The 13,112-nt window shown below is 37.2% G+C and overlaps 1 long non-coding RNA gene across 1 annotated transcript in view; it reads left to right on the forward strand.

The window, feature by feature from the left end:
- Positions 1–11,119, forward strand: part of LOC145683307 (uncharacterized) — a 62,089-nt gene extending 50,970 nt beyond the window's left edge. The window contains exon 3 of the long non-coding RNA XR_014131008.1: positions 11,107–11,119. This is a non-coding gene — a long non-coding RNA (uncharacterized LOC145683307). The remainder of the gene's footprint in view (positions 1–11,106) is intronic.
- Positions 11,120–13,112: the final 1,993 nt, after the last annotated feature.

Here is a 13,112-nt window from a genome sequence, read left to right on the forward strand (position 1 = left end):
CTAACTGTGAAAAAAATTATGAAGCTACCCCTGACTATTGTACTTTAACACAGAAGGATAACCCAAAGTGAGATCGCATTAGCTTTTATGACATTTAAAATCAAACAAAAATGAGCTACCTATTTTGGATATTTTATATTTAATAAATCATGAAAAAGTGTGTAATTTGTGGAGAATTAAAACAATTCCAAGAGTTTTCTAGAAATGGAAACAAGAGGTCTGATAACTGTAAAAGATGTTATAGAGCAGAGAATCTCAATAAAGAAGATGAACAGGGTTTAACATATTCTGGACCGTTGATAGATTATTCCGTCTGATCAACAGAACGAGTGATGGAAATACATAATAAAATATTAGAGCATGACTTTATAAAAATAATGTATCTTTTCTTTAAGGACATAGACACACGATTTTAGATTTTAAGACCAGCTACATTATCAGAATGTAAGTTTGTAGATCCAAGATATAACCCCGTAGGTTTTACATTACCGGCACCACAAGTTATTTTATTTAAAGATATAATACGTGTTGGTTTCCCACCATATTTTATTGGAAGGAACGAAACTACATATTGTTGTGAGTTAACTAATGAAAGAAATATTAATAATAAATGTGTTGTATGTGGAATTCTTGCATATTATAATGAGAACTTTGGTTCCATACCCCATATAAAACTACATGATTGGATAGAAAAAAGATTGTCAGAATTTAAAGAAAAGGTATATATCATCACTAACTACAAATCACCATTAGATGAATAACGTAATTACTAAGCACGTTCTTTCAATATCTTTTTTTTGCTTTAAAATTAGTTGACGCACATAAGGGACCAAGACACTAATGCAAAGTATTCCCATAACTACAATGTTAAAGTGAGATTGCATAGGTTTTATGACATTTAAAATCATAAAAACTTACATCTAAAATATTACAATGGAATCCTACACAAAATATATTTACTGCACCTTAATCTCCAGTTTCTAAGCTTTCATTTGACACTTAAATCATTAAAAGCCGTTTAAAATTAACTTTAAAAAGTTGATGAGAAGGAATGTATAATAAAATAGCATTTACTGGAATATGTGATCTGTCACTGATTCATTTGAACGATTCCAGTACCAGCACAGGATGGTCCAACCCGATTCTCTTTCCTTCTCCTCATGCCAACAGAACTTTTTAGCTAGCACTCATGAGATGGAGCCGTATACCGATAACGTCGTATAATACCTGTTAGACAACGTCATTTATACATATTCAAGCACTCTATTTGTCTTTACCAGAGAGCGCTGTACCGATGACGTAGTATAATAGCTGTTAGATGACGTCACTGAATCCACAATAAAATATCTCTCGAGTCTCTTTCTCTCTTTCCTTCCCATCAACACTCAGTGATAAACTACATGATATGTAACACAATCTATTGAGTAGGTGAGTAACTTCTTAAAATACCCACCTAGCTAGCAAATATAGCAAGAATGAAGTGCCATCTGACAAAGTAGAATAAGGAAAAAATCGGCAAAAAGTTCTGATATAAAACAGTTGAATATTTGATTGTAGTTGAAAGATAAACTGTTGAATATTTGTTGATTTCGGCTCCTATAGCCTATTATTTCGTGTGCTTGAGGAAACCGAAACGATGTTTTCGAATATTGTAGCTTTTGATATGTTAATAGTATTCAGTGAAGTCGGCAGAATTATCGCGAGGCTGTGCGGCTATATGGTCAACAGTTTCCCAATCGTGCTGGGCATTCTAGGATTATATTTCGTCTCTTGCACTTGGTGTCCTTCCTCAACACAAAAGACGTCAGCAGGTCAGGCGCCGGGTTGAGGATAAACGGTCTCCCGGCATCATTGCTGCAGTCCATGTGGTTCCCCAAATCTCGAAAACACGATTCGCCAGGGATGCTGCGATAAGCAATATGACGGTTTGGAGGATTCTGCTCAACAACGTGCTCCATCTTGACCATGTTCATCTGAATCAGGAACTCCGAGAACAAGCTTTACATATCCGCCTAGAGTTTTGTCAGTGGATGAGTGCCAGGAATCCCATGTTTCCACCGGGACATTGTGTGGACTGATGAATCGACCTTCAAGAGTAATGGAGATGTCAGCATACACAATGCACACTACTGGTCCAGTTTGAATCCTTTTTGAAGTGTCTACGTGCACTACGAACAGAGAAAAATGCCTGTGCTTGGTGGACTGATAGTAGCAATTCAACTTCAAATAACACACGTAGATCCCAAACCGCAGAGTTTAACGAAAAGTGTTTCCCGTTAAAGTTGTTTCTATTTCAATAATACTTCCAAAGAAATCGAAATTGATAACAATTTCTATTTGAACTTTTGGAGTTGACCACCGTGGATGTATCCCCGCTACGAAACTTGATATAGAAACATCACCATTGATTCTTCACGTACGATTTTTTTATTCAGTTTTTTGTTGTTGTTCGAAGTGTCTGCGTGCACTACGAACAGAGAAAAATGTCTGAGATGGGTGGTCTGAAGTGGCAATTCAACAACAAATAACATAAGTAGAGGCCAAACCGTAGAATATGACGAAAATTCTTTCACGTAAAAGTTGTTTCTTTATCAGTAACACTTCCAAAGAAGTCGAAATTGATACCAGTTTCCATTAAATATTGGAGTTGATCCTTTGATGGATTTCCGCTACGCCACTGGATATGTGAGTATCACCATTTTATTCCTCAGATACGATTTAATCACTCATTTTCTCTTTGAAGTGTCTCCGTGCACTATGAACAGAAAAATGAGTTTACCGGGCGGTCTGATAATAGCAATACAAACAAGTAACAGACGAAGATCAGGAAACCGTAGAATATAACGAAAAGTGTTTTCCGTAAAAGTTAATCCTTTTTCAATATTACTTGTAAAAAATCGAAATTGATACCATTTTCCATTAAAAATTTTGGAGTTGACCCCCGTTAGTTTATTTCCGCTACACAACTGGATATGAAAGTATCACCCTTTGATTGCTCATGTACCTTTTGGTCATTCATTTTTTGTTTCAAGCGTCTACGTCCACTAGAAGCTGAGAAAAATGCCTAAGACTGGTGGTATGATACACCTCTCCTCCACCCTATATTGCACCGTCAAACTAAAATGATAAAAGTCATCCCATGTCCGAACTTCATCCATGTTGAAAATTTGAATGAGACCGGTTTGGTGGTTCCAAAGTTATGAAGTTTTACTAGTATAATCCCGCTTCGTTGGGTAAAATGAAAATTTAAATGCAAAATTCCGTATCTCATGTGTTATGTACCCGTGAAATATGCTATTTTCGTTTTTAATGGTATCGAATTAAACGGCATCGGAAAGATCATTGATCACCTCGGCCACCCCGAATACCATGTATTCGACGCAATATTAATCATTTTCGATCATTTTATTATCTCCCCATCTACCAAGCTACGGGGCTGAGCTTGGTTTCAAACGGGATCGGAAGTGTCATTCTTCATCTCAGCGACCCTAAAACTACGGATCAGACACTAATGTCGGATAATTTTGAACATTTTGATATATCTCCCTCTCCTATTCTTTCATGTTGTGCGGCACGATATTGGATTTGTCACCGGTCTTCTCAGTGACCCCGTAAACTATGGATTCGACACTAATATGGGTTATTTTTATATTTCCCTCTCCCCCCTCTCGCAAGACGCGCGGCTGAATTTGGAATTAACACCATAAGAAGTGTCATTGTTGATATCGGCGATCCCAAAAACTATAGATTCAACACTAATTTCGAATCATTATATCCCCCTCCCCCATGTTGCAGCCCATGTCATCGGAAGTGTCACCGTCCATCTCAGCGACCCCAAAAATTTGTATTTAGCAATAATATCGGTAATTATCGACCATTTTAAAATTTTTACGCCCCCTTTAACCAAGTTGACGGTTTGAATTTGAATTTAAACGGGATCGAAAGTATCACTGTTCATCTAAGCCACCCAGAAAACTATAAATTCTACTGATAGTGGACATTTTCGACCATTTTTAATATATATCTTTCTGCCCCTCCTTCAACTTGTGGAGCTTATCGGAAATGTCACTGTTCATCTGAATGATCCCGAAAACTATGGATTAGACACTAATATTGGTCATTTTCAATCATTATTATATACAGCTCCTACTCCCCCTCAACCGTGCTGCGGCACACGGCATCAAAATTGTAACTGTTAATGTCAGCAAATCCTAAAACTATGGATTCGATATTATTATTAGCCATTTCCGATCATTTTTAATGTTTATTCCCCTCCCCTACGTTGCAGCGTCCCCCTCCCTAACTATCAGGGCTGAACTAGGATTGTTACAGCATCAGAAGTGTCACTGATTCTCTTATCGACACCGAAAACAATGGATTCAACACTAATATTGGTCATTTTGATTATTTTCAAATTTCTCCTCCTTCCCCCTCCCCTGCGTTGCATCATCAAGTGAGTAGCATAAAGTAATCCCTACCCGAAAACTCATACATGTTGAAAATTTGATCGAGATTGTTTGGGTGGTTCAAAAGTTATTAGTTTTATTAGTTTTTATTCATGTCCCACTCCCCACCCCCTTTCCTAGAATCTACCGTTAAAGTGAAATTACAAAAATATTTCCAGATCCGAACCTCATGCATGTAGAAAACTTGATTGAGATCGGTCGGATAGTTCAAGAGTGATGAAGTCACATACACAGTCATTTTTATTTTTTACATATATCTCCCTCTCCCCCTCACCTATGCTGGCTCGTCGAAGCGAAAGGATAAAAAGCACTCAAGGCCCGACCCTCATACATGTTGAAAATTTGATCGAGATTGTTTGGGTGGTTCAAAAGTTATTAGTTTTATTAGTTTTTATTCATGCCCCCCACCCCCTTTCCTAGGATCTACCGTTAAAGTGAAATTACAAAAATATTTCCAGATCCGAGTCTCATTTATGTTGAAAATTTGAATGAGATCGGTCGGATAGTTCAAGATTTATTAAGTTACCAAAATTGTCACTTTTAGTCTTATATAAATTGATTTTTATATACCTCCCCCTCCTTCTCCTCCCATACGTTGATCAGTCAATTTTAAATCATAGAAACGATCCGAGGCCTAAACCTCATCTATGTTGAAAATTTGATCAAAATCGGTTGAATGGTTTCGGAGATATTAAGTTTTATTTATTTTTATACCCATTCCCCCTCCCCCTCACTTTCCTCATCCAAGTGAATAGCCTAAAACTAGCCCGGCCTTGAACCTCATCCGCAAATTTGATCGAGATCGATCAGGCGGTTCAGCAGATTTAAAGTCACAAACATAGTGATTTTCAATTTTATATATATAAATATATTTTTATATACACACCTGTACCTCCCCTCTCCCTCTCCGCAGTTCTAATAAAAAACATTTTAGACATAGAGTTATTTTTACGTAATATTCATGTCCGAGTTCTTACTGTGAATAATTCCTTGCTATAGCTGCTAATTTTCTTTAACGTTTGAACAAATACTTGATTGGCAACAATGGTTAACGCAGCTGCAGGGAGTTTGAATTGCTCTAGTTCCTGCTTGGAACACACACGTAGATGACACTGCGTCGTAATACACACCGATCGAGAAACAAAATTTTTCAGTCTGAACACACACTTTACACACACAACCGGCTGTATCCGTATAAACAAGCGGAGTCAAAAGAACTCGCGGGGGACCCCTGTAAGGGTCCTGAACGCTTTAAAATTAAAAAACATTTCGAGCAACCACTAAAAAATGCTCGCTTTGCAAAAATTGCTCAGAGTGCTGCTGTGTAGACCGATCGACCTACAAAGATTGGCGGGTTCAGCAACGCATACACACACACACACACACACACACAGACACACACACACACACACTTACATACGTTTTTGCCTTAGACAATCATGCCTACCATAATCAAGGTCGCATGGTAGTCATAAAAAACATATCTCACCACGGTTTCAATACAAACATAAGGTAATACCTTTCACATCAAGACTTGGGAAAGTCATGTTTTATTTTGTTTATACAGGGCATCTCTATGTGTATATGACCGATTTTCATCCTACCTTCTGAAAACTTTTTCAAATGATATGGGAAGCTCCCATTATTAGATTATGTTCAATCAATGGAATTCAATACGTTTTAAAACAATCATATTCATCTTAGCAACCCAGGAAACATTCCCAGGGCGGGAAAAAATTCTCACACGTGATCCTAACACTTAGCAACATGATTTTGTATGTGCATGTGTTTCGTTATGTGATTCATATATTGCTTCTCATCCCACGTTTTAAAAAAATCATGAAATGCAATAATTATCTTAGCAACTAGGACCAATTTCATACAATCTGATGGAAAGCCTCGATCATTAATATCACACCTTCAATTCATAACGTACATTCATTTCTTGGGAACAGGACCAAGAGGCTAAATTGCTTATGCTCTTCAGCTTCCCAGCAGGCACGAGGTGGGGAAAGACGAAGACCAATCAATTGGGATGCTTCGATCACTGAATATGAAATGATTTGGGGTAAAGATCTAAAATAGCTACTCAATGCTATGAAAAATAGCTATTCAATACAAAACGAAAAGACTAAAACCAATCAATTGGGAAGCTTCGATCGTGATAACTAAAAGGACTGTGATAAATATCCGATAGCCGTCCAAGAGAATGAGCATAGCAACAACAGGTTCCCAGGACCCAAATTTTCCCATGCGCTCTTTGTGGGAGAGGCGGGGCGTTGGGATCCAAATTAGCTATTTAATACAAGCCGACTAGAAAAAGAAGACCAAAGGGCATGTTTTTCCATGAACCTATAGCTGGTGGTAGCCCTAACAGCCTATTTGCATAACAACTAAAGGCCTGTTGGAAGTTGCCTTCGAATTCTAGGAAAAGATATCGAATTCTAGGAAACAAGATAATTTTTGCTGACTCGATCTTCTATCCAGCCGGCATTCTACTACAGGATGTCCTATATGCTGTTTCAGTGCGAGGTAAAAGGACCTGGGACACTACCACTTTACTCAACCCCTAGAAAACGACATGGAGAGAGAAATAAGAGAATGTATTATTAGAGAATACAACACTATTGTTTCACAGACGGTACAGATTATGCATCAAATTTACTAGTCAGCTGAGGAAATACCAATTTATTTAAATCTGAAGATCTGACGTCTACTTGAGTTTTTATAGTGTCAATTATTTGAAAGAACATTTGCTTGTATTTTTCGCAGGTAGTTCCTGTTTCACGTTCAATGACTTTAGCTCGTTTCAAAATAATACCACCTTTAGTTTCTTCTCCTGTACACCAAATGTACTCACTAACTGTAATATTGTTCTCTAGCACATCAAGAGACTTTATACATTCTTTAACTTCACGAATACATACTTGAATATTTGACCTTTTTCTCTGAATAATGTTAAACAAAAACTAAACAAAAACAGTTTGTGCAAAAATATCTTTAAACACAAGGAGAAAAATGAATTCAAATTCTTTTAGTTTCCTTTTGTATCCTTTCGCATGCCGAATAGATTTTTCATTCCTTTCTACGGACATAATTTCTGAAAACACCTTCACTAAATTTGCTCTTTCGTTTGGAACGGTAGATATAATTTTCACGATTGAATGCCATCTTACTTTAGTATGAGTTGGTAGCCGCTTTCCTGCAACTCGTTCTAAAATTGCTGTTTGTTTCGAAGATTTGTGAAAAACGCTTGGAATTCTTTGCAGTGTAGAGAAAAACAGTTTTGCTGCATACATGTTTTTACAGCTCTCTTGAAGAATTAAATTCAAATGATTTGCCAAGCACTGGGCTAAAATAGCCTGAGGAGCAATTTCACGCATTTGACTCTGAAGACCATTTAACTCTCCTCATAGAACACTGGCTCCATCGTAAGTCTGTGCAACCATTTTTTTTTTTTGAAATCTATATTTATCAAGAACATCCACCAACACACTACTATTGGTGCAGAAGTCTTCTGTTTTCCTAGGTCGCGAAATCATAAAAAATGTTTCTGAATTTCACTTTCAGTAACCACAAATCGAAGGATCAGAGAACATTGAGATCTACAAGCTCTGTCAGTTGTTTCGACGACTTGACATGAAAAAATGTGTTTTTTCAATCCTTTCTTTAATTGCCTCATTCGGCTACGTAATCAATCAATTCATTCTGGGTTTCTATTCACAGATTATTAAAATGACCCAGTTTCTCCCATTGAGTTTTTATTTCTTCGTTACAACTTAGCATTAACTCAAAAATTTCTTTAAAATTTCCCCGCTTCGACGAGCCGATTCAGGATGCCCACGAAACGATAGGTCCTACTTACATAAGACCAGGCCCGTAGCCAGCCCAAAAATGTAGAGGGGCCCGGCTGAAGTTAGGCGGGCCCGATCCAACCATATTATAATTCATCACCATATTATAGTCGTTTTGGAAGCCTGGCGTGAAAATTTTAGAGGTCCACAAAAATTTACGGGGCGGCCCCCTAGATATCCTGGAAACGTGCCTGGATAAGACACACGTCAAATCAATGAATTTCTTAAAAAATTCTCTGTTTTTGTGACATTTTTGTTATATTGTAATTTTCTTTGCTTATCATGCTCTAATATGGCTGCAGCTTGTTTGCTAATTTGTTTTAAACCGATAAAATGCTTGATTGTTCTTGTGATTTAGAATTTTTTTTCTAAGCTCCGAGCCAAGTTCTTTAAATCAAAATAGCCTTCAGAACACCATACATTTTTCTTCTCACTTAAAAGCAAGCACGGCTAACAAAACAATCTACCAACTACAATACTACCGCATAGCCATTTATGAATATCATAACAATATTTCGTAAAAGCTCTAGCCTTCTTACCGTCTACCTAGATCAATGATAAATCAGGAGTAGCTGGTCCATTGTTAAGAATAGCTCGTTCAGCCAGTTCACTTCGCCTAGAAAATGGTATGTTTAACAATGAAACGATCACATCACAAGAACCGAGGGGTTCCATCATGTACACGTTATTCAGCACAAGATCAACGTTTTAAACACTGTTCCAAATCCTACACGCACAATGTCACTCGAAAACAACTCACTGTCTTAAACTCACGAAAAACACTACTTGCGTAAATTTGTTACAAACGCACAATACCGCTCGCTTGAAAACAAGATAAAACATGCAGAAAAACACGATGTTACACACGGTATCCGTCGATTTTCGCTCTCCTACTACAAAAATGTGTTTCACATTATTCCAATAACTGTTATAGTTTTTTCCGATTTTTTTTTTTTTTTTTTTTTTTTTTTTGCTTTTGCCATCAACATTTTTAGCATGTTTACTAGAAATTAAGTACAAACTACTATATATTTTGAAACCAGATATTAAAAATTCTATTTAAAGGAAATATACTTCCTCAGGAAAATGTTCTAAAAGTTTAAATGTTGTTCATATGAAGGAAATCGCAAATGTAATTGATTATTTCTTTATAATCAGGCTTTCGTTTATATTTATTCAATTTGCTACACTCCATGCCCTTATCTTGGGAGCAGCGGAGAGTATGACAAGTTTCCCTCTCTGGTTTAAGCATGCGCAGTGCGTGTTAGCGACACATTTTCATTTTGTCTCCCTTGAAACACAGCATATTGGAGTAATTCCTAATCCAAGATTATTGCCGTTAGGTTGCCCTTCTCTCCTTCCAAACTGCAAGAGGGAAGTTTTCGTTGCAACTGCTTCGCTGCTGAGAAGGCCCAATTTGTTTCAGGCCTCATAGAGGGTTGGAATTATTAGAACTCAAATTATAATGCCAAAGAATATACATTTTCACTTCTGCTTTTAATTTCTTTAAAATTCTGTAATATTTTACAATCATTTCCTACACTTGAGTGATGAATTTCAAGAAGTGTGTTTTGTGTTATAAACAAAACAATTTGAAATAAGTTTTATTTCAAAAATTACATAGCAATGTTAAGTTAATTTGGAATTCATTGCAAAAAGTTCATTTACTTTTGCTCAAATATATAGGCGAGGCCAGGCGTCATCTGCCTTAACTGACGAACCGATAGTGTTGGGTACACACAATATATTAAATTTCCTTCTTTCTTTAAATAAATAAAATATTTTTTTCTGCTGTAATTGTTAATGACTCTCTTGCTAAGAATGTCAAAAAAACGTTTAAACAGTCTGCGGCAGTGGTTCTCAACCTAATTCCCATCTTGACCAGCTCGTGCGAGTGCAAGTCCGAGCAAGTACGAGTCCAGTCTAGACAGGTGACCACGAGCCGCATTGACTGCGACTACGAGTGATTGTGAAAACAGTCGAGGAAAGTGGTCGGAAGCGCGAGCCCAATTGAGATAAGTGATCTCGAGCCGAAGTCAGTTGAAAGAAGTGAGCTCGAGCGTGAGGGAGCCTAGTACAAAATGTTCATCTGTGTTTTTTGTTCATGGGCTGTTTTCGCTCACGCGGTACTTGCATGTGCTATTTTTGTCCTTGCGTGGTCTTTGTCCATGCACTGTTTTTGTCCTTAACTAGGAAGTGTGCCTGTCCATTATGTCACCTGATTCACATTAAAGACATTTTGGTTGTCAAACTTAAGGGACTTATGCTGTAATTCTTTCCGACTGCGCTTTCTAAGGATGTCTATAAAAATTGTAAAGTCTGTGGCAGTGCTTCTAACCCTACTTTTCATCTTGACCCGATCTTGTGAAAGCAACCCCGAGTGAGTACGAGCCCAGGTGAAAGGAGCGAGCTCGAGTGCGAGCCAGATTAGTGCAAAATGTTCATCTATGGGTTTTGTCCATGGCTGTTGTCTGTTTTCGCTCACGCGGTATTTGCATACGCGGTTTTTGTCCGTGTGCGGTTTTTGCTCATGCGTTGTTTAGACCGGATAACCACACCGATTTCGTATTACATTACCCTGCTGTGTCATTTGTGTAAGTACTATTACATAACTTTCGAAAATTAAACTACTTTCTTATTTCGGTAATTTATTTATTTGTTTTTATCATTTTGATTAAAATAGTTATTTTTCAACCAACATGAATACATGTTACAACATATGTTAGGTTTTATCTACCAACTAACCTATAATGTATATGCTTCTATTACTCTTTCATGTTTTACAGGAAATAAGCAGTGTAAGTATATAACTTTTGAACATTAAAAGGTTTGTGTTCTAATAATAATAATATTAGTTTGACCACCAAAAAAGCTTTCTACATCCCAATTTCCCTTCGGAGCACCTCAACTCATTGTAGGCATTGTAAATGCTAATGCATTACTAATTCAAACAAGAGTTACTTCTATTCAATATGTGAAAATAAGCGCCCCTCCTCAGAATGGTTTGTGTTTCAACTTCTGTAATCAATGTGAAAAATAATCGAGTAAATGTTAAATTTATTGTTATTGCTTAACCCTTCTCCCAGCAAGACATTTTTGTAACGTAGACGGCAACCGAGACCTCTGAAGCCTACTACATATTTTAGGTGCAGAACACTAAAAATTCAATGTCTATTATAACATACTCGTCCGACTAATCTAGGATATATATTTCTAAAGCAGCAAAATTTTGTAATCCTTTCCTTAGCCAAACAGAATAATAAATCCAGTCCACATATTTTTTGTAACGTCCCGCTCAGCAGCGAGGCTATAAGTGACGTGGAACTACTGATTATTGTGGAATCCGAACCACATGAGTTCAAGCCCGGAATCGAACACGGGTTGCCCACGCCAAAGGCGCGTGTGCTAACCGCTCAGCCACGAAAGAGCTCGATTAATGGTTAAAGGGCGTGTGCTCCTGTTTACATAAACTAGTAATTCTAAACATATTGAATAATAATACATTTTTCAAATCTTTATGAACCAATTTCATGTATGCTTCTGTATAGTGTTCACGTGCAATTTGAGAGCCTTGAGTACATGGTACTTGGTCTTGGAATGGTTATTTTACCTAGCTAAAAAATAAGAAGAGAAGAAAATTAGAAAACAATCGTATGAAAGCTCAATTGTGTGTTTATTAATACAATTCACGTCAGATGCTATGAACCTCGATACCTTTAGAAGTATTCACGTTATATTTCATAGAGCTATGGACACTTAAAGGAAATCATAGTGGCAAAACTAATATAGAAGGAATTACTTAAGCGAAAAATAATATAAAAACGAAAGTATAATAAACAAAAATAAAATACCTTTTAAATTCAATAAAATAAATTCAATAGTGTGCCTGTGGAAAGCGACCACGGAAACCAGAGATGAGTCTCGAAAAAGCCGGTCCTAATGGCGTCCGAGCAACGTAGTAGAGGAATGGGAACAAGGAAAGACGTTCCTCCTCGCCGATTTTTTCCAGCTAGTTCGTGGTATGCAGGTCTCAGGGATTAGTAAGGCATAAGTTAGGTTCAGCGTGCTGCATGAGATTTACAAGGCATGTTACCCTTGTGCAACACGCCGATTGTGATAAGATTGCACACACATAGTGAAAATCAAAAAGAAGCGACGCATATTTTTCATATCGGCTAGCAAGCACACTGAAATAGTCAAATAGGGACATAAAATGGGGTAAAAATGAGAATATGTAGAATATAGTGAGAAGGAGAAGAGATATTGGAAAACATTAAATATTCTTATTACTACCCATAGTCGACGGAAGGCAACGATTTAGACACACCAATGCAAAAAAAGCATAATATCTGGAAATGGACCAATAGCGTGTACGACATTGTCACAATGTGTTATGGAAATGAGCGAAGAGGGAAATTAATCAGTAAGGAGTAGAAAGAAAGAAGAAACGAAAACAGAAAGTACATGTTTTTGTTTTGGGTCCATATGTTACCCGTATGCGAAAGAGACGCAGATTCATCTCAATTCACGAAAATGCGAAAACAGACAAGAAGGACGCAAATGCCATTCGTCTAGACAACCAGCGAGACAGTACTTCACAGTGGGTCGCAGTGGGTTGGAAACTAAAATGTGCAGGCAGTAGTAACACAAAACAAAATGTTACCATTACTGTAATGTTTTACGTGTATTTCGTAATGATAATATGTTGATACTCATGCGTGGTACTGATATTATTGTGACTATTTATCTTACGTATGAGGACTTCCTGCTCTACATTGTACTGAGCTATGCA

Source organism: Thermobia domestica, chromosome 4 (genome assembly GCF_964235325.1).
Source record: "Thermobia domestica chromosome 4, izTheDome1.hap1.1, whole genome shotgun sequence".
In the NCBI taxonomy this organism is placed as follows: Eukaryota; Metazoa; Arthropoda; class Insecta; order Zygentoma; family Lepismatidae; genus Thermobia; species Thermobia domestica.